Source organism: Silene latifolia, chromosome Y (assembly GCF_048544455.1).
Source record: "Silene latifolia isolate original U9 population chromosome Y, ASM4854445v1, whole genome shotgun sequence".
NCBI classification, from domain to species: domain Eukaryota; kingdom Viridiplantae; phylum Streptophyta; class Magnoliopsida; order Caryophyllales; family Caryophyllaceae; genus Silene; species Silene latifolia.
In genome coordinates, this window is record NC_133538.1 from 330,038,997 (window position 1) to 330,062,542 (window position 23,546).

Consider the following 23,546-nt stretch of genomic DNA (forward strand, 5'->3'; position numbering starts at 1 on the left):
TGCTGACTTTTTCAGAGAGATGTTCCATCTGGCATAGTATCCTTCCGCGTCGTTTGAGATGAATTGTGATCCATTGTCACATATAATTTCTGACGGGATACAAAACCTGCAGATGATGTTACGTTTAATAAAAGAGATGGCCTGTTTGTCTTTTACCTCTGTGAATGCTTCTGCTTCTATCCATTTGGAGAAATATTCTGTCATTGCTAGCATCCATATTCCGTTTCCTGTGGCTCTAGGCAGAGGACCCACTATATCCATTCCCCACGTCATGAATAGCCAGGGAGAAATGATGGGATCTAGAGGCTCTGCCGGCTAATGGATCATTGGCGCTGAGCGCTGGCAGGCGTCACACTTGTGGGCATATTCTGCCGAGTCCGCCCTCATTGTGGGCCAGAATTAGCCTTGTCTGAGGGCTTTGTTTGACAGACTCCTGCCCCCTGCATGGTTTCCACATTCGCCACTATGGAGGGCATGCAACACAGTCTGTGCCTCTTACTTATCCAGGCATTGTAAGTAGGGTCATGCCAGCGACTTTCTGAAAAGTACATCGTCAATTAGTATGAATCTGGATGCTTTCATTTTAAAACCTCTTATCTCCTTCTTGTCATCTGGCAGCTTGCTGTGTCACAACCAGTCTAGATATGGTGTGCGCCAGTGCCAGTCATCTGCCTGATCAGCTGGCTGATCATCTGGCTGGGCAGCTGTCTGGCCATCTGGCTGGGTAGCTGCCTGGCCATTTATAGTTGATTGAACTGCTGCCCCATTTTTCTGATCCTCCAATTCTCCTCTGTTCGCCTCTTCTAATTTTTGGATAGAAGGTTCCAGTATGTGCGCGATGGAGATGTTGGACAGTTTGGTTGGCTTGAAGGTTTCCCCCAGAGTTGCTAGGGCATCTGCTTCCACGTTTTGGTCCCTGGGGATCTGCTTAAGCTTGCACTCTCTTTGAATTTATGTTTCAGCTCCTTTGCCACTTTTAAGTAGGCGATCATCTTCGAGTCCCTGGCTATGAATTCATCATTCACATGGTTCCCTATTAGTAAAGAGTCACTGGATATCTGTAGGTTCCTGACTCCCAACTCCAGGGCTAGTTGCATTCCTAATATTAGGGCTTCGTACTCTGTTTCATTGTTAGTTGCCTTAAATTCATATCTTACTGCTTGTGCTATCAGATCTCCCTACGGTGACCGCAGGATTAGTCCTACGCCTGCCCCCCTTTGGTTGGAGGCTCCATCGATATGCATCTGCCAGACTTCTGCTTCTTTGCTCCATTTGAGGGTTAGTATCTCCTCGTCTGCCAGATTCTGGCTAGCTGGGCTGAAATCTGACACAAAGTCTGCCAGTGCCTGCGACTTTATTGCTGTTCTTGGTTCATACCTGATGTCGTATCCACTAAGATGTACGGACCATTTTGACATTCTGCCTGACAGCTCAGGCTTCCTCATTACACATTTTAGTGGATAGTTGGTTACAACATGTATGGTGTGGCATTCAAAGTAGGGGCGCAGTTTGTAAGATGCACTTACCAATGCTAGTACTAATTTTTCAAAAGATGTGTACCTGGTCTCTGCTGGCAGCAGAGACTTGCTTACATAGTAGACTAGCTTTTGATCATTGTCCTGCTCTCTAACTAGAACCGCACTTACTGCTACCTCTGTGACGGCCAGGTAGAGAAATAGTGGTTCCCCCTGCTCTGGTTTCGATAGTAGTGGCGGGGTGCTGAGGTAGTGCTTCAGCTGGCAGAATGCCTGCTCATGGTCTGCCGTCCACTCGAACTTCTGGCTCTTTCTTAATATATCATAAAATAGTCTGCACTTGTCTGAGGATCTTGAGATGAACTTGCTCAAAGCTGCCACTTTGCTAGCTAACCTTTGCACATCCTTTGGTTTTTCTGGTGACTCCAGCTGTAACACAGCCTTGATCTGCTCGATGCTGGCCTCTATCCCTCTTTGAGTTACAATGTAGCCTAAGAACTTGCCTGAGGAAACTCCAAAGGTGCATTTGGATGGGTTTAACTTCATTTTGTACTCCCTGAGGGTGCTGAATGTTTCTGCCAGATGCTGCATGTGGTCCTTAGCTTTCTCTGACTTTACCACCATATCGTCAATATATACCTCCATGGTTCTTCCTATCTGCTCTTTAAACATCCGTTGACTAGCCTTTTGTAACGCCCTGAAATAAAGACAATAATATAAAATAACAAAGAGTACGTTTTTATTTCATATAAAAAAACTTGAAAACAAATTTATTACAAGGCGTCACCGCCGTATTTCTTGTACTGGAAGGAAATACAAGGCTACAAGATCTACTCACCAAACTTAATATTAAATACTAGTTATTTAATGCTCCCTCCAAATCACAATAAAACTCCCTATTTCCATTTCCGTCTATTCACAATAACTTCCCTATTTCCCTTTTTGGTAAGTGCTTGTGTGGTCCAAATTTAATTGTATGGTGGGGTAGTGTATTTGTGTGGTTCAAATTTATTTATATGGTGGGATAGTGTGTTTTCTTAATTTTTGTGTCAAAATGAAATGGGAGGTTTATTGTGAATTGGAGGGAGAAGGTTTTAATTTCTATAGTGAAACTCACTCCATTGGTTCCCTAGCAGATAAACCTGGAAAAAAAAAAATTAAAATAAACAAAATCAGTCAAACTGACTGAATATGATCTCAGTTACCTTCAACGGTCCTAAAATAAATAATTCTCATTTAAAAATTTCTAGTACCAGTCTTCTGTTAATTGGATACCCCTGTCATTTTATCATAATATGAAAAATATGGAATACCAGTCTACTATTACTAAAGTGAGACACATTACGGAGTAAAACTCCCCTGGGCTAAGCCCTCCTCCATGTACGTAGGATCCCAGGTCTAAGACCCGTGTATACCCCCTGGCACTTTCACCAGTAATAATCAGAACCGTAGTTCACATGAGACTGTGCCCCCTTCCATGTACACAGGTTAAATTTGTAATGTTGTCCTCCTCCCGTAATCGTATCCCGAATGTAACAAATGGCCAAATGAACATTATATGAAAAATGAGCATGAAAACACTATAGTATAATGGACATAAAATTAACATGTGCATGGTATAACAACAATAACATTGACTTTATAATCATTATTTCTATAAATATTTACTTATAATATCATCTTATTTCAAAGAAATTACTAATTTCTACGATAAAGGTTCCTGAAATCATACCTTTATTATATATACTAAGTGATTATGGGTGTATACTAATGAAAGAGTGTTCGTATATTAGAGCTCTTTGTTAATAGTTGGTGTTGTTTTATTCATTTGTGAGGGAACAATGGCTTATTTATAGCCTACTAATGTCGGCTAAGCCTTCCATATTGGGTAACTATCATTATGTGGTGGTCTTACCCCTTTCAAAACTTAATGAGTAAGTTTTTTTACCCCTCTTATGCTATGCCACGTATATAAGATACTTATCCTTATTTACTTGATAAGCTTAAAGTTTTTTTTAGTCATAACATATCTATAATGTATAATTATAAGTTACTTGGTCCATTTAGTAGTTACGAGAAGTTAATTCTAGGTGATTTGTACATATAATAACTATCGACTATTGGTATTGTCCTAAAATGATAAAAAAATCATAATGTAGTAAGTTATCTTGGGTCAAAATAAGTAGTTTTGCTAATCGAGTCGGGTCGAATCAAAATTAGTCGCAACTTGGTCTTTTCTAATAAAAAGAAGTTTACAAAAAGAAAAAAAAAACTTGACATATCCCTTTAGTATTTTTATATTACTGCCCGGATATTACATTCTACCCTCCTTAAAAATAAGTTTCATCCCGAAACTTTAATTACCTTGGTTTAGAACAAATGGGGGTACTTGTTTTTCATTTCTAGTTCTGTTTCTCATGTTGCTTCTGACATATCATGGCGAGACCATAAAACTTTCACCAATGGAATAGTTTTATTACGAAGAATTTTCGTCTTTCGATCTAAAATTTGAATTGGCAGCTCTTCGTAGGTAAGATCTTCCCTAACTTGTAAAGGTGGTATGTCAATAATATGACTAGGATCAGGGATATATTTCTTTAAAAGTGAAACATGGAAAACGTCATGTATCCTTGACAATTCTATCGGAAGATGAAGTCGATATGCCACACTTCCAACTCTTTCATTTATTTCAAAAGGCCATATGTATCTTGGACTCAATTTTCGTTGCTTCCAAAAGCGTATTACTCCTTTCGTAGGTGATACTTTGAGAAATACGAAATCTCCCTTTTGAAATTCCAATGGTCGTCTTTTGAGGTCAGCATAACTCTTTTGACGACTTTGTATGGTTCGTATTTTCTCTCGTATGATTCTTACTTTATCAGTTTTCTCTTGTATCAGATCTGGTCCAATTATTTTGGATTCATCAATATCACTCCAACATAATGGTGTTCTACACCTTTGTCCATACAAAACCTCATAGAGAGCCATACCAATACTAGCATGATAACTGTTATTGTAAGAAAACTCTATTAAGGATAAGTGTTGCTCCCATGATCCTTGAAAATCCAAAACACACGATCTTAATAAATCTTCCAAGGTTTGGATGGTTCGCTCAGTTTGACCATCTGTCTGCGGGTGGAAGGCGGTACTAAAGTTAAGCTTAGATCTCATCGCCGTTTGAAAACTTTTCCAGAACTTGGCTAAGAAATTTGTATCTCTATCCGATATAATGGTTGTGGGAACCCCGTGTAATCTCACTATTTCTTTTATGTATTTCTTAGCTAGTCGTTCTGAGTTCCATGAAGTCTTAGTGGCTAAAAAGTGAGCACACTTGGTTAGTCTATCTACTACTACCCATATTTCATTCATTCCTTGAAATGTTAAAGGTAATCCTGTCACAAAATCCATAGCAATAGACTCCCATTTCCAAGTAGGAATATCTAGGGGTTGTAAAAGTCCTCCTGGTCTTTGATGTTCTATTTTTACTTGTTAACAGGTTACACATTTTGCGACAAAATCTGCTATTTCTTGCTTCATATTGCTCCACCAAAATGTATGTCGAAACATCTTTATACATCTTGTTTCCCCCGGGATGTATCGAATATCGTGACTTATGTGCTTCGTTCAAAATCTTTTCCTTGATAATTTCTAAATTTGGTACACAAATTAAATTTTGAAACCAAAGCGACCCATCTTCCTGAATCACAAAACCTGGTGCTTTTCCTTTTTGTATATCCTTTCAAATTTTCTTAAATTGGGGATCCGTTCCTTGGGCTATTTTTATTTCATCCTTCAAGGTTGGTCTTATTTCTAAGGCTGCCATATAACCACTTAGATCACCAATAACCATTTCTATATCTAGTCTTTTCATGTCTTTCAGGATACGAGGTTCTTTTACCGTAAACATGTTTAGAGTGGAAAAAGGTTTTCGACTAAGTGCATCAGTTACCACATTAGCTTTCCCGGGATGATATTGGATATCTAAGTCATAATATTTGATAAATTCAAGCCATCTACGTTGTCTCATATCTATCTCCTTCTGTGTAAACAGGTATTTCAAGCTCTTGTGATCGGTGTATATGCGACACGAAATCCCATAAAGATAATGTCTCCAAATTTTCAAAGCAAAAACCGCCGCAACAAGTTCTAAATCATGAGTGGGATAATTTTGCTCGTGTGCTTTCAATTGCCTAGAAGCATAAGCAATTACCTTTCCATTCTGCATTAACACACAACCTAATCCTAGCTTTTAGGCATCACTGTGTACTTCTAATCCGTCAATGCCATTTGGTTGCGTAAGAATAAGGGCAGAGATGGGTCTATTTTTCAGTTCATAAAATGCTTTCTCAAACTTTTCATTCCATACAAACTTGGTACTTTTTCTGATAAGATTTGTAAGTGGTTGGGTTATTTTAGAAAAATCTTTCACAAAACGACGATAGTATCTTGCTAATCCCAAAAAGCTACGTACTTCTGCAACATTATTGAGTGCGGGCCATTTTGTGATTGCCTCAATCTTTTGAGGGTCTACCTGTACTCTTTTTTCTGAGACAACATGACCTAGGAAACTTATTTCTTTCAACCAAAATGCACATTTCTTAAATTTGGCATATAACTGGTTTTTCCTTAAGGTTTCCAAAGCTATCCGCGAGTGGTGAAAATGTTCCTTCTCATCCTTATAATATATTAAAATGTCATCAAAGAAAACAATGACAAATCTATCCAAATAAGGCCTGAACACTCTATTCATAAGGTCCATAAAAACTGCAGGAGCATTGGTAAGTCCAAAAGGCATGACCATAAACTCATAATGTCCATAACGAGTTCTGAAAGCAGTTTTAGGGATGTCATCTCTTTTTATCCTCAATTGGTGATATCCAGAGCGAAGATCAATTTTTGAGTAAATATCACATCCTTGCACCTGATCGAAGAGGTCATCTATTCGAGGTGTAGGGTACTTATTATTTATAGTGACTGTTGGGCTCAGAATTATCCTGCCTGACCAGACAAGAATAAGGCAATGTCCAAAGCCAAACCTAAACAAGAAATACTTAAAGCCAGGCATTTGGAGTGCCTGGACAGGCACCAAGCAGGAGGGAAACACCGGGTAAGGCAGCCAGTAAGCCTGGCCCAAAGAAACATTATGACAGGCTCAAGGGCAGCATCATCAAAGCTGGTCAGGCGGCAAGAAAAGTACAATCAGGTTGTGAACAAACTCCCTATAAACGAGGAAGACCTATTCAAACGTCCAAGAGAAGAACATAGAAGAAATAGTCAAAGGCGGGAACTGGAATATAGCACAAGTCCATACAACCACCTCCGGGTAAATAGGGCACGTGTCCTATTTACCAGGAAACCCTAAACCACTCCCAAAAGACCGTTGGAAAATCACTATAAATAGAATGGAAGAAGAAAGGAGAAGGACACTTGCTTATTCACTCATACAATCATATTACTACTCTCATTCTTGTAATCAACATATAATTAAGCATTACTCTTAGCCTGTCCTATTTAGTATAACGCCTGACATACAAATTCCCTATCAGGTTACTTAAAATCATAGTGAAAACCCCATCTGGCTTGGTGCCCGTGGTTTTTTTCCTTATTCCCAGAGTTTTTTCACGTATAAATCTCTGTGTCTTTACTTTTTGTTCATTTGTTTACTTAGTGATATTAGTCAAGCAAATCAATTGAGTTGGATCACCCCCTCAAATCTTCCCTGGCAGGACGTTTCAATTTAGTAAAATCCCTGCTAAAACAATTGGCGCCCACCGTGGGGCATCTAGCTCAAAGATAATCAAAACCAAAAATTAAACAGCGCAAAAAACATAAAAAATCACTGGAGACAGTATTGAGCAACAACTGGCTGCCGCCCAGCAACAATTGTTGCAAATGGAACAAATGAAACAGAAAATGGCCCAGGCTGAAGCAGAAGTTGCAAAACTAAAGGAATCAGAGTTTAGCCTAAAACAAAGGCTAGGAGACAAAGCTTCAGGATCAAAATTGAAGATTCAACCTGGCACGCCATTTTCCTCAATCATCAGGAACATTGATTTCTCCAACTTTGGTACTCCTACTCCACCAAAAACCAGAGCAGGAGAAGATACAGACTTAGAAGAAATCCCCAATGAAGAGGCTGTGCCAGATCAGACCAACATAGCAATCATGATGGCCATGCTCCAGGAAATCAAGAAGCTCCATGAAAGATATGAAAAGATCCCTGGAGTACCCACATCCATTGAGGAAGCAAAGCCAGAGAGCTATGCTGACTCGCCCTTTGTGGATGAGATAGCCAGGGTGGATCTACCAAAGAAATTTATGGTTCCATCAATGAGAATTTATGATGGGACTACAGATCCACAAAACCATGTAGCGTACTACAAACAAAGAATGCTGGCAGTCTCTATTCCCAGCGAGCTGAGACAAGTCCGCATGTGTAAGGGGTTTGGAACAACCCTGAACGGGCCTGCCTTACAATGGTACATAAACCTACTAAATGGAAGCATCAAATCCTTTGCTGACCTGGTAAACTCCTTCAACCACCCGTTCGCCAGCAGTAGGGAACTTGAAAAGAGATCCAGTGACCTGTACAAGATCAAGCAAAAGCCTGGCGAGTCAATTAGATCATTCATGACCAGATTCAACAAAGAGAAAGTGTCAATCCCCAGGTATAACGTTGGAACAGCCCTTGGACAGTGATTTCTATGATGAGATGACTATGAAGCCTTGCCAAACCTTTGAAGATGTCCAGGCTTTAGTCCTTGGCTATATCCGGCTAGAAGAAGATAAAGGCTTCAAAGCAGACACCACTGACAACAACTCAGGTTATGACAAATCCAACAGGAAGAGTTCCAACAACGGAGGAAGCAGTTCCAGGCCATCCCCCTATACAAGGCCTGACAGATCAGAAGTCAACCACGCACAAGAACAACGAGGTAACTCCTATACTTATCCCCCTATTCAAGAGTATAACTTCTCTGTTGATATTGCAGGCTTAATCAAAAGACTAGACAATATGGGAGACATTGTCAAGTGGCCAAAGAAGACAGACAACCTCAACTCAAGAAAAGATACTACAAAATGGTGTGAATTCCACATGGACATAGGACATATAACAGAAAAATGTTTGGGATTGCGCAGACAAGTGGCCTACCTACTAAATAAAGGCTACTTGAAAGATCTGATGCCATCAAGGAGCAGGGAAGATAATGGAGCAAGAAAAGATCAGGAAAGGCAACAACGTGAACTGCCCCCACCACCACCCATCTATGAGGTCAAATTCATCAATGGAGGATCTGAGATTTGTGTCCTGACTAGTTTTGTCGCAAAGAAAATTGCCAGGGAGTCAAAAATGAAATCTCCTTTTAAATCTAGAAACATACCTCAAATTACTTTTGACGAACTGATATGCAGGGAATCCCTGACCTACATCACGATGGCCTGATGATTACCATGCAAATAGGGACTGCACGTGTCCTGAGAATTTTAGTAGATGGAGGCAGCTCAGTTAACCTGATCATGCTTGATGTCCTGAAAGCAATGAAGATTGATGAAAGCCAGATCATAAAGAAATAAAATGTCCTAGTAGGATTCAGTGGAGAAACAAAAAACACACTGGGAGAGATATACCTGCCAACATATGTGGAAGGAGTCTCCTCATATGAGAGATTTGGAGTCCTGAACTGCTTATCATCCTACAATGTTATCCTAGGAAGACCATGGATCCATAAAGTTAGGGCTATACCTTCCACCTACCACCAATGTGTCAAGATACCAACAGAATGGGGAATAGCAACCATTAAAGGTGAACAAAAATCTGCCCAGGAATGTTACACTAAATCATTAAAACCATCCAAGACAGGTAAGTCTCTCTCCTAGCAACTACAGTACCCTGTCAGGACCACTTATGTGGCAGAAACCAAAATGGAAATAGATAAAGTAATTTTAGACCCTGAGTATCCTGACAGGCATGTACTAGTAGGATCTGATATCCCTGACAATATCAGACCAAGATTAGTAAATTTTCTTAAGAGTAAATCTTCATGTTTTGCCTGGTCTCATTTTGATATGACTGGTATAGATGCTAATATCATTACCACCCATAAACTCAACATTGATAAATCTTATAAGCCTGTGCAATAGAAAAGAAGAAAATTTGCCTCTGAACGCAATACCATTATTAATGAAGAAGTAGACAAATTGCTAGACATGGGAATGATAAGAGAAGTCATGTACCCTGAGTGGCTGGCAAATGTGGTGGTAGTACAAAAGAAGATTAGCAAGTGGAGAGTTTGTGTAGATTACACAGACCTCAACAAAGCCTGCCCAAAAGACCCATTCCCACTTCCTCATATAGATGCAATGGTAGACGCCACAGCAGGACACGAACTCCTAACATTTATGGATGCTTCAAGTGGATTCAACCAGATCATAATGCACCCGTCTGACCAGGAACACAATGCATTCATCACAGAAAGAGGCATATATTGCTACACAGCAATGCCCTTTGGCCTGAAGAATGCAGGGGCAACATATCAACGCCTGGTCAATATGATGTTCAAAGATCAAATAGGGGATACAATGGAGGTATATATTGATGACATGGTGGTCAAATCAAAAAAGGCTGAAGATCATGTCAGGGATCTAGAAGTAGCTTTCAAGATCCTGGAAGAATTTAATATGAAGCTCAACCCTTCCAAATGCCATTTTGGAGTTTCTTCAGACAAATTTCTGGGATATATGGTAACAAAAAGAGGAATAGAAGCTAGCCCACAGATAAAATCTATCCTGGAACTAGAATCTCCCAACTCAGTCAAAGACATCTAATAGTTAACAGGAAGAGTTACAGCCCTTAACAGATTCATATCCAGATCATCAGAAAGATGCAGATCCTTCTACGACCTCCTCAGGAAGAACAAGTCATTCAAATGGTTGCCTGAACACAAAGCAGCCTTCCAGGACCTAAAAGCATACCTGACTACCCCCCCCCCCCCCTCTCTGCTGGCCAAACCAGACAAAGGAGAGCCCCTGACGGTCTACCTATCTGTCACTAAAACAGCAATAAGCAGAGTCCTAACCAAGGAAATTGAAGGTCAGCACCCAGTCTATCATGTAAGTAAAAGTCTCCTGGATGCAGAAACAAAGAAACAAGGTATGGTCTACTTGAAAAATATGTACTTGCCCTAATTATGTCTTACACCAAACTTAGACCTTACTTTGAAAGTCACCCAATCATTGACAGGACCAACCTGCCTATCAAATTTGTCCTGAGAAAGCCTGAGCTTTCAGGCATAATGGCAAAATGGTCAGTGCAACTAAGCACTTATGACATAACCTTCGAACCCAGGACAACAATTAAATCTCAGGCATTAGCAGACTTTGTGGCTGAGTTCAGCCCTAACCTAGAACCAGAGCTCATAAAAGTGATCAACCATCTAGACACCCGTAAATCAGGCCAGGAATAGACCTTACATGTAGTTGGAGCAACAAATATGAGAGGAACTGGCCTAGGACTAGTATTGAAACCACCACGGGGAGACCTAATTGCTCAGGCTATTAGTTGTGAGTTCAAAGCAACAAACAACGAAGCTGAATATGAAGCCCTGATAGCTGGACTTAAGGTATGTATAGAACTTGGTGTGACAAATCTCAAGGTAAAAACTGACTCCCTTGTAATTTCCAATCAAGTCAAAGGAACATATGCTGCAAAGGATTCAAAAATGGTTCTCTATTTAGTCTACGTCAAAAACCTTTGCAAAAAATTAGTTCATTTGACATTGACCAAATACCAATGGACTTGAGTACTCAGGTTGATGCCTTAGCCAGTCTGGGGTCAAATTTCAGCCCTGCTGTGTTTGATAAAATACCCATTGTCCACCTGTTAGAACCAACCATTGAAAGACCTGACCAAACTTGTCCTATCCATGAGGACACAAATTCTTGGACCAAACCATACTATGATTGGTTCCTACATGGGACACTCCCTAATGATAAAAATGAGGCAAGGGCCCTAAAGATCAAAGCCTCCACCTATATTATTATCAATAACATGTTGTTCAAAAAGTCACAGGCTGGACCTTACCTGCGTTGCCTGGAACCTCATGAAGCTAAACAAGTCATAGAGGATATACACGATGGATACCGTGGAAATCACAAAGGTGGCAGAAGCCTTGCTAGGAAAGTTCTAAGAACAGGCTACTTTTGGCCAACCCTCAGAGCTGACTGTATAGCTTACAGATCCAAATGCAAAGCCTGCTAGATCCATTCTCCTTTTATCCACCAACCATCAGAGCTACTTCACTCCATTTCAGCTCCCTGGCCATTTATGAAATGGGGAATGGACATTGTAGGCAAGCTACCACAAGCCTCTGGACAGAAAGTCTTCATGCTAGCCATGACCGACTATTTTTCAAAATGGATAGAAGCAGACTCATACAGGTAAGTCAAGGAGAAGGATGTCATATCATTTATCAAACGCAACATCATCTGCAGATATGTCATCCCTTTAAAGATAATCTGTGACAATGGTACTCAGTTCGTGGGAAAAAGAACAAAAGCTTTTTGTGCACAATGGAACATCAACCTAGTAACCTCTACACCTGGCTATCCAAAAGCCAATGGTCATGTAGAATCCAGCAATAAAGTAGTAATCAGCTGCCTAAAGAAAAAACTACAAAAAAGAATAGGCAGATGGGCTGAATAACTCCCACTAGTCCTCTGGGCTGACAGAACAACACCTAAGACATCCACAGGCCAAACACCGTATTCCCTGGTCTATGGTTGTGAAGCAGTGATCCCAGCAGAAATCCATATACCAACCAGCAGAAGTAGCCTGAATACCATAGAGAAAAACAAACCATTATTGCAAGACAGACTGACCCTGACTAAAGAACTAAGAGATGCGGCCAAGATCAGGATAGCCTCCTATCAACAAATAGTAGCCAGAAGCTACAACAAAAATATTAACATCAGGTGTTCAAGGAAGGAGATTTGGTCCTACGAAAGGTCTTCCTCAATACTAAAGACAAAAATGCTGGCAAGCTAGCCCCAACATGGGAAGGTCCATACCTGATTGATTCAATAGTAGGACAGGCAGCTTACAGACTATAAACTTTGGACGGAGGAACATTTCCCACCTAAGGTTATTTCATGTCTAAATTAAAACCAGGTAAACCTATTAACTCTATATGTGCATGACTAAGCTTTATATAGCAAACCCCCAAATGAAATCATGTGACCTTAGCAAACCATGTTTTCCTGCTACCTGCTATCTTGCCTGAATATCTGCCTATTTTCTTTTACATGCCTATTTAAATCCTACTATATTGAATCCTGAAAACTTGTTTTACGCCTTTTTTCCATAAGTTATACTTCACACATATGCTTAAACAAATATTCAGGATTGAGGGCCACTCCACCCAACCTGAACAGCATCCCAGAAATGCTATAAAAAAAACTAGGCACCTGCCTACCTGACACAAAAAACACACACAAAAAACTGAGCTCAGTACAAAAAATAAAAGACAAGTGCGATGGTGGAATAGACTAGACTACTTGCCTAAAAAGCCCTCCTGACAGGCTGAGGGCCATAAGCCCTCATGACTGGCAACCACCCCTCTCACTAAAAAGCCTCCTGACAGGCAATAAAGCCATCATTTACTGATAAGGATTGAGGGCCATAAGCCCTCCTGACAGGCATCCTTCTAACAAGATACTTCAAAATGCATTGTTTACAGGTACAAATCAGGCCATTCAAAGAAACCAGAAGAAAAAAGGATTCAAATTATACCAAAACAAAAAATGTGACTGCCCAGGGAACACCCCTCCTGGATAGGGCAAAACATCCTCAAAAATAAAGAAACATTATTTGTTCAGGGAACATCCCCCCTGGTTGGGCCAAAACAAAACAACTACTTCAAACAAACTACTTCAAATAACTACTTCAGAAACAAACCAAAAACAACTAGCCTGCCTTAGAAGCAGTAGCAAAGTTGATCCCTTCATCAACAGGCTCCTCATCCTCCTCTTCTTCATCATCTCCACCTTCATCAGCTTCACCGCTCTTTTCCTTGGACGGAGGAGAATCTACCTCCTCATCAGCATGTAGCTTGCAAAGCTCAAGGTAATTGACGTTAAGGTTAGCTATCTTCTGGTCAGGATCCTAGAAAGGCCTGACTTCAACAGGCTCCTTCATAGCATCCACACGACCCTTGCCAAAGAAATAGAGAGCAACATCCTTATACCTGCCCTGCACCAAGTCCCTCTCAACAGCCAACTCCTCATTTACCTTTAGTTGCTCCTGCATAGCCTGCTTCTCAACCTTCAATTCTTCCTGAACAGTGTCAAATTTAGCCTGGAGAGCTTACAGGGCATTTTGAGCAGAACACAGCTTGGACAACTCCACCCCCAACCGAGCCTTCCCTGCCTCATTGTCCTCCTTCAAAGAATGATTCTCACTTTTTGCCGCTTCCAATTCAGCTTTAAGCCTGACAGCATCTTTCTTCAGGCATTGCACTTCCCAATCCACGGTATCTTTAAGGTTGTTTACAGAATCCAGCTGACAGGCACCCCTCAACGTGTCATTTACATTCTGCCAAAATATCACCATTCAGGCAAAGCAAAACAAAAAATAACCAAAACAAAATCCGACAAAAAGAAATTTCCTCCTGCAGTATAGTGATCAGATTGGCAGCATAATCCCTGGTACGGTACATAGCAGCCAGAGCACGAGCAGAAGACTCCTCAGCCTGATATTTATAATAAGGGTCGTCAACCATAAAAGATTGAGCCTGGATTTATTCTTTGGCAAACTGAACTTCATCAAGCCGGGCTCTAACCCCTCTAACCTCATGGACCCCACCTGAGGCCTCATCAACCCTCTTCTTCTTTTCAGCTCGACCAAACTCATCCACAACCTTTTCAGGAGACGCTAGCTGTACCTCCTGAATAGGCGCCTGAACCTGCACAGCACTATCACTCCCTGTAGCCTCACTACTCTTGGATTTCTCCCCTGTAATTTGGGAAACACCTGCCTTCACCAGGGATAAACCAAAACTAGCTATCCTAGCAGAAGCCCTAGTAGCTGCACGACGGAGTTCTATATCAGCAATATAAACACATGTTCAAACAAGAAATCTACAAAGCAAAGCCAACAAAACTTACTGTATGATGAAGAAGCCCCTGAAGCTTTAGCACCCTTCACTGGTTTGTAAGTGCTCAGTTTAGCCTTCTTGAAACGAGGCATAGGTGCCTGCCCCAGACAGGCAGGCCATGTCCTTTTCTCTTCAGGCAATGCCATGAAAGCTGTAATTCGGTCAACTGACCCCTCAACATCAGGATCTTTTGCCCAATCAGTCATTATAAAGAAAAAATCAAGTAAGCATATTTTCAAATAGTATGAATCATCTCTAACCAGAATACAATGCAGGAAAAGAAAATTACCTCGCTCAACAGCAGGGTAATTGAGATAATCCAGATCAGGGACAATAGAGTCAGCCCTGATGGACATATAGGTCTGGGCCAATCCTTTATCATCTCCCGAATCAAAGTTGGTAATCAGATGAGCCATCTTCGACTTGACTCGAAGATTAAACCGACCAGGGGAATGGCTCTTCAAATGATAGACGTTCTTAAAATCCTCCAGGGTGATGACCAACTTGTCCTTAGTACATAATTGCTCAACTGAATGGACAATCTTCCAAACCATTGGCATGAGTTGAAATGGAGGAACCCTGATAGCCCTGATAACCTCAGCCATAAAGGGGGAAAGTGGAAGACGACATCCACCCTTAAACGCCCATTTAAAGATGCAAAACCAGCCTGGACTTCCCCCAATTGGCCCTGACTGGGCCGCTCTCAGGGATCCAAACGTCAGCTTCAGCAGGAATGAGACCCCTGCCCTTCAGATAATGTTCAAAGGTCAGCTTCAACTGGTTAGCCTCATGAAAAGAAACAGTCAAAGCCTTCATAGAAGTATATTCAACCCCCTTGTATGACATATACAAAATTTCTGGGGGAGCAGTTATCTCCACAACTTCATCCTCAGGAATGATGTCTGGAACATCAACAACAGCAGGAACTTTCTCAACCTCAGCAGCAGCTTTAGATGCAGCCGTCTTTCTTCCCCCCCAGCCATTATTGCAGATTTAATTAGAGAATTGGTTTTTTGTTTTCAAGAAAAAAAAAGGTTGATTTCACAAGGGAATTTTGGAAGAGAGAGAATTTTAGAGAAAGAAAGGAAAGATTGGAGAATGAGAATATAAAAGCAAGGGCAAACGGAACAAAGTATTTATAGCCGTAAAAGGAAATGGGCAAAAGCAAGTGGACAAACCTAATCATAACTCTCCTAGGATTTTGTGAATCTACCCCCTTAAATGCAAAATAGCCGTTATAGAAGTTAAACCAAACATAAACTCTACTCCGGTAAAATATTCCTATACGATTTTTGCCTGGCTCGAATTTTTATCTCCTTATTCCTGGCCAGATCCATTAGAGAATAAGAAGATAAGGGACAATTGTTGGGCCCAGAATTATCTTGCCTGACCAGACAAGAATCAGGCAATGTCCAAAGCCAAACCTGAACAAGAAATACTTAAAGCCAGGCATTTGGAGTGCCTGGGCAGGCACCAAGCAGGAGGAAAACACCGGGTAAGGCAGCCAGTAAGCCTGGCCTAAAGAAACACTATGACAGGCTCAAAGGCAGCATCATCAAAGCTGGTCAGGCGGCAAGAAAAGCACAATCAGGCTGTGAACAAACTCCCTATAAACGAGGAAGACCTATTCAAACGTCCAAGAGAAGAACATAGAAGAAATAGTCAAAGGCAAGAACTGGAATATAGCACAAGTCCAGACAACCGCCTCCGGGTAAATAGGGCACGGGTCCTATTTATCAGGAAACCCTAAACCACTCCCAAAAGACCGTTGGAAAATCACTATAAATAGCATGGAAGAAGAAAGGAGAAGGACACTTTATTATTCACTCATACAATTACATTACTACTCTCACTCTTGTAATCAACATATAATTAAGCATTACTCTTAGCCTGTCCTATTTAGTATAACGCCTGATATACAAATTCCCTGTCAGGTTACTTAAAATCATAGTGAAAACCCCTCCTAGCTTGGTGCCCGTGGTTTTTTCCCTTATTCCCAGGGTTTTTCCACGTATAAATCTTTGTGTCTTTACTTTTTGTTCATTTGTTTACTTAGTGATATTAGTCAAGCAAATCAATTGAGTTAGATCAGCCCCTCAAATCTTCCCTGGCAGGACGTTTCCATTTAGTAAAATCCCTGCCAAAACAGTGACCTTATTAAGATCTCGATAATCTATGCACAAGCACAAACTTCCATCTTTCTTTTTAACAAAAAGCACTGGTGCTCCCCAAGGTGAGGTACTGGGTTTTATGTACCCTTTTTCTAACAGTTCTTCTAGTTGAATTTTCAGTTCCTTTAATTCAGCAGGTGCCATTCTATAAGGAGATTTGGAAATGGGTGCACTTCCTGGTATTAGTTCAATTGTGAAGTCTAATTCCCTATATGGTGGCATTCCTGGGATTTCTTCAGGAAAAACATACGGAAATTCCTTCACTATGGGAATAGTGGTCAAATTTGGTTTTGCCTCTACACTGCTACATACATCGCATAAATAACTCTTACATCCTTGTCGTAATGACTTAAGGGCTTTTAAAAAGGATATAATCCTATTGTTGTTCTTGTTGGATTTGTGGTTCTGAAATAGTATCTCATTCCCATTAGGTTTTGTAATAGTTAATGATTTCTCATGACAATTTACCATCGCATGATTCTTACTAAGCCAATCCATTCCTAATACTATGTCAAAATCTTGTAAATTGAACTGGACAAAATCAGCCAAGAAACGGTTTGCGTCTATGGTTAAAATACAGTCTTTATACTAAATAGGCCATGAAATATTCTCCCCGGTAGGTAATCCAACTAAAAGTGTTAATTTCCGAATCTGTGGGGTCAAATTCAACTTTTTACTTAAGGATCGAGATATAAATGAATTAGATGCCCTGGTATCAAATAAGACATTAACAGGATTAGAGTTAAGAAAAATGTTACCCGTAACCACATCTTCTGAAGTCTCCATTTCCTGGGAGTTCATCACAAACACACGTCCCCGAGTTGGTCCATGTGTTTTAGGCTGAGGTGCCAATACTTTTGGGGTTGATGTAGACGGAGTAGAATTAGGCCTAGGGGTATTTCCTGGCACAGTAGTCCGATTCATTGGACAATTATACTTAACATGGTTTGGGCTTCCACACATAAAGCATCGCGGGCTAACAAATCTACATTGAGATGTAAGATGATTAGTACGGCCACACCTTGTGCATGGAAATGTTTGGTTCCTTTCATGTGATTGGTTAAAAGGGTTTCTTCCGAATCCTAAGTTTGGCTGTTTATAGGAATTTCCCCCGGTAACACTGTTTCTTTCAAACTTCCTTTTACCTCCAGATGGTGTATCATTTCTCTCCTTCATTATTCTCTCTGTATTAGTGGCTTTATCATACATCTCTTGATAATTTAGACAAGTATGTGTAGACAATCGGTCTCGGAGATTCCAGTTCAGCCCTCTTTCGAAACGATTCATCCTTAATTCTTCTGTAGCCACCATATGCAAGGCAATTCGAGATAATTCCATAAATTTTGAGGCATAAAAAGTAACAGACATTGATCCTTGTTCCAAGTCGTTAAACTCTTCCTCTTTCTGTCTCCTAAGTGAAGGAGGATAAAATTTTGATCTCAGGAGTTCCTTAAACTGAATCCATCCAAATCCTGGTTCCTCTCTTCTATCCTTAACAATTTCCCACCATAAATCAGCTTGTCCTTCCAAATAATAAATAGCAAAATCTACTCTCCATTTTTCAGGGCAATGTATGGCATCGAAAAGTTTGTCAAATCCCCTTACCCATTTCTCAAACTCTACAGGGTCTGGTTTTCCATCGTAAGTCTTTGGTTTATAATTTGCCATTTTCTTAAAATATTTAGCACTCTCTTCCTGATTATTAGGAGGGTTATTCCTTAGTGCTTCAGCCATTATTTCAATGAAGTTTCTCACATCTGATTGATTAGTAGGAGCGGGTTGGTTGATGTCGATATTATTAAGAAAAGACATCCTATAAAACATAAAATACACATGGATTAGAAACTTAGCGCGGTTTTATTTATTAACAGGTGCACACTATTTACAAACGTTATATATTACACGCAAACATATAACACGCCTAATTTTACATACATCCGCAATATATTAGAACAAACCTATATAGATCACAAGTCTCAAAATTGGGTGTCTAGCTATCAAAATATCTACAAACCACCATACTTAACCTATATTAGTCTTAGTCTAATACATTACGTTATCTTATGCTTCACTACTTATAACAAGGGATAACAAAGCCACTATTTATCCTCCATTTCGTCTCTATGTGCTGGATTACGGCTTGGTTGGAGTATCATCTCCGTCCCTACCAGTTATGGTACTAACATTCTCGTCATTTGATCCAACATCATCCTCGGATGGGTTGTCATTTAGATAGTTGTTCCCCTGATTGTTTTTATCATCTACCTCATCATCAGAATTATATACCACACGGTTCCTCTCAAAGGTGATAAGTTCCCACGTATCTTCAAATATGGGGATCCAGCGATCATAAAATGCACCCCTGTGAAGATATTTCGAATGATTTGGGACCCCGTTTACTATCAAATCATAATACCGATCCTTAAAGGTTCTCCACGGTACTATGTCAGGCAAAGTTTTGATAAGGGCATGTGCTTAATACGGTTCAGTCATCCGGAATGCTGGAAATAAGACATTATGGTTCCTTAAAGCATTTCTCAGACGATCTACATGTACTGTAACTGTTTCATCCGGAGTCATTATCAGATCATACGGGTGAGGTACTGCCATTATATCTAAAACAAAAAGACATTAACCACATTAGTAATCTTACGCACAAAAATTAATAATGGATAATAATAAGATGGAAAAATAATATAAAATAAATAAAATTACTACTACCTTCCCTTCCTACTAATTTACCCCTCTCTCGTTGAATTTTACTAATTTTTTTTATATAGGCTCTGATACCAATTTGTAACGCCCTGAAATAAAGACAATAATATAAAATAACAAAGAGTACGTTTTTATTTCATATAAAAAAACTTGAAAACAAATTTATTACAAGGCGTCACCGCCGTATTTCCTGTACTGGAAATACTGGCTACAAGATCTACTTACCAAACTTAATATTAAATACTAGTTATTTAATAGGTTTTAATTTCTATAGTGAAACTCACTCCCTTGGTTCCCCAGCAGATAAACCTGAAAAAGAAAAATTTAAAATAAACAAAATCAGTCAAACTGACTGAATATGATCTCAGTTACCTTAAGCGGTCCTAAAATATATAATTCTCATTTAAAAATTTCCAGTACCAGTCTTCTATTAATTGGATACCCCTGTCATTTTATCATAATATGAAAAATATGGAATTCCAGTCTACTATTACTGAAGTGAGACACATTACGGAGTAAAACTCCCCTGGGCTAAGCCCTCCTCCATGTACACAGGATCCAGGTCTAAGACCCGTGTAAACCCCCTGGCACTTTCACCAGTAATAATCAGAACCGCAGTTCACATGAGGCTGTGCCCCCTTCCATGTACACATGTTAAATTTGTAATGTTGTCCCCCTCCCGTAATCGTATCCCGAATGTAACAAATGGCCAAATGAACATTATATGAAAAATGAGCATGAAAGCACTATAGTATAATGGACATAAAATTAACATGTGAATGGTATAACAGCAATAACATGGACTCTATAATCATTATTTCTACAAATATTTACTTATAATATCATCTTATTTCAAAGAAATTACTAATTTTTACGATAAAGGGTCCTGAAATCATAACTTTATTATATATACTAAGTGATTATGGGTGTATACTAATGAAAGAGTGTTCGTATATTAGAGATCTTTGTTAATAGTTGGTGTTGCTGTATTCATTTGTGAGGGAACAATGGCTTATTTATAGCCTACTAATGTCGGCTAAGCCTTCCAGATTGGGTAACTATCATTATGTGGTGGTCTTGCCCCTTTTAAAACTTAATGATTAAGTTTTTTTACCCCTCTTATGCTATGCCACATATATAAGATACTTATCCTTATTTACTTGATAAGCTTAAAGTTTTTTTTAGTCATAACATATCTATAATGTATAATTATAAGTTACTTGGTCCATTTAGTAGTTATGAGAAGTTAATTCTAGGTGATTAGTACATATAATAACTATCGACTATTGGTATTATCCTAAAATGATAAAAAAATCATAATGTAGTAAGTTATCTTGGGTCAAAATAAGTAGTTTTGCTAATCGAGTCGGGTCAAATCAAAATTAGTCGCTACTTGTGAAGGATAAGTAGATCTATATACTTACATATTCATATATGTTTTAATTTAATTTGTCATAAAATTAATGATTGATCTTATCCATGCAAACATTAAAACAAAATAAGGAAGAAACATTGTTCTTACATTGTGATTTTCGGTTTAATGGGCACAAGAGAGATCACCTTTCTCTCTTGTTCTTGAGCTTTCCCTTTTGGATGAACTAAGACCCAAGTGTAGGATCTCTCCCAAGCATTTATACCCAAAGCTTACTCTTAATTAAAATTAATATTATAGTTACTAGTACAATATTAATCTTGTATGAAATTGACCCAAAAATATTATAAGACACTTAATATTTTCGGTTTGGAGAGGAGGAAGAAGGAAGTTTTTATTTCTCTTTCTAAAACTCAAAGTTTAGATGAATAATGAATGAATGATAAAAACACAAAACATTTTGTGTATATTAGGTGAAGTAAGAGGAAAAACCAAGTGGTTTTTCCTCTCACAAAACCGGGTGGAAGGGGGGCATGGGAGGGAGCCAATGCACGCAATTATTTGTCTTCACAATGCATAATAGGGTTGCATGGCTAGATTAGTAGGTAATCATCATGCCTTCAACTAATACAATCAACATAATATTAGCTTAATACTCCTCCAATTTTCGGCACATTGGATAATATGGATTCCATTTTATTTTTGTCAATTTATCAATTTGTCACATGTCATATGTAACATAAATTTGTTATGTATTTTTTTTTAACATATTAAAAATCAACGTATTAATAAAAATACGTCATATGCAAAAATCGACTTAGTAATTCATAATTACTTGTACCAAAATAATTTACCAATTTATAAATCGTATTTATAATAATTCATTCAAATGTAATTGTTTCCTTAAACAATAATTTCATCTGAGTAATGATACAATTCGATTACTCAGACCGTATCTCATTTTAATCAATTTCAATGTGATACGTAAATTTTACTTCCAAAATCGTCCGTCAATTTTCAAGTAATTCAATTAACTCGTAACATTATACGATTAATTAAATGATCAATTAAGAGTTTTGCCCTATAGGTATGACCTAGGGGATCAATCGATCACCACCGTCGCACGACGAATGTCAAACTCTAGTCACCAATCATTACCGATATATGTTGATCATTGACAAAAAAATATTACTTCCCAATTGTATTCGTTATAATGAGATTTAAACATGTGATCATCATGATCAACAATCGTGATCGCATTATTGTCGGAGGACACATATTCCAACAATCTCCCACTTATCCTCGACATCGACAAGTGTGCGTCACCAATTCTCTTGTCCTATTACTATCTCCCACTCAATGCAAGGTGTCTTTCAGGTCGTACTTGCAAGTGATCATATCGAGAGTGGTTTCCTCGATCTGGAGAATAACTGATTGACCGGATTTATCTATTATAGATACCTTTCGAGCGTGGCCACGCATTTCCAGTTCATTACTCCTCGAGTGGCCCTGAGATATTGTTATAACCCTGACTAGGGATGGACAATTCCTATCGCACTCATTCCCTTCGACTAGCCACAGCCATCATAACCCAAAATATGCCAATTTGACCCCATTTACGAAGGTCGTAGTAACATAAATCAAAGTTAATCTGAAACTGTGCCATCTTAGGCGAATAGTCTTTAGTCAAAAGAATCGACTCATTTGAATACTATAGCAGCTCTCGCCACGACCAGGCTATATAAATTTGCCAGAACTCTATAAGCGGTCATTAGGCCCGACAAAAAGTTCCTAACAGTCTGCCTATGTGATCGACTAGTCATCTCACATGACTCTATGGCACTTGAACTTGCCATCAATCGCATCACACTCTAGTCACTTCGAGACGTCACCTCATGTAAGTAACTATGGGCAAATACAATGTTAATCCATGTTCACTTTAACGGGGTTCAATTGTCTCCACAACCCGTTTGGATGTAACAATGTACAAGGTGAGTTAATAATAACTCAAACGACAAATGTCGACATCACACTCGGGTAGTCAATATCATATTACAACCTTGTGATGTATATCGTAAGTGTAAACACTTATTGATTGCAATAGAAGTTTAACATGCAATGTGTCCATGTGTTCAAACTTCTTACACTTGCATTTTCCTTTACATTCATGTTCTCTCTCATAGCATGAATCTTACCAAGTACGCATCAAGGTTCCCGACCTTGGTTTCGGTTCTTTAACTTGAAAGAACTTCCTTATCGATTATCACATAACGAACGAATTTGTGGTGAATGATATAACTTGTACTGATCAAGTACTCCATCCACACACAATGCACTAGGTACATGTTTTGTAGAGTCTTGCAACAATTTGCCAAGACGATTGGCCTAGCATTTCTCATAAGTCCTAGCATAGTTAGGAAAGATTAGTTTTGAGTAACTTCTTATTCAACTATGTATCTTTCCAAAACTTCTTATCTCTCCTTTTGATTTGAAAAGTTAGGATTTCCATAAATCTTTACGTGTGTTCGAACTTTCTATAATATGTGCAACCTCTTAACACATAATAGAGTATTCCGTCAAACACCGAAATCGCTCATCGGATTCTACTTGAGAATTCATGATGTTTATATTATGGCTTACCAATGAATCATCATACTCTTAT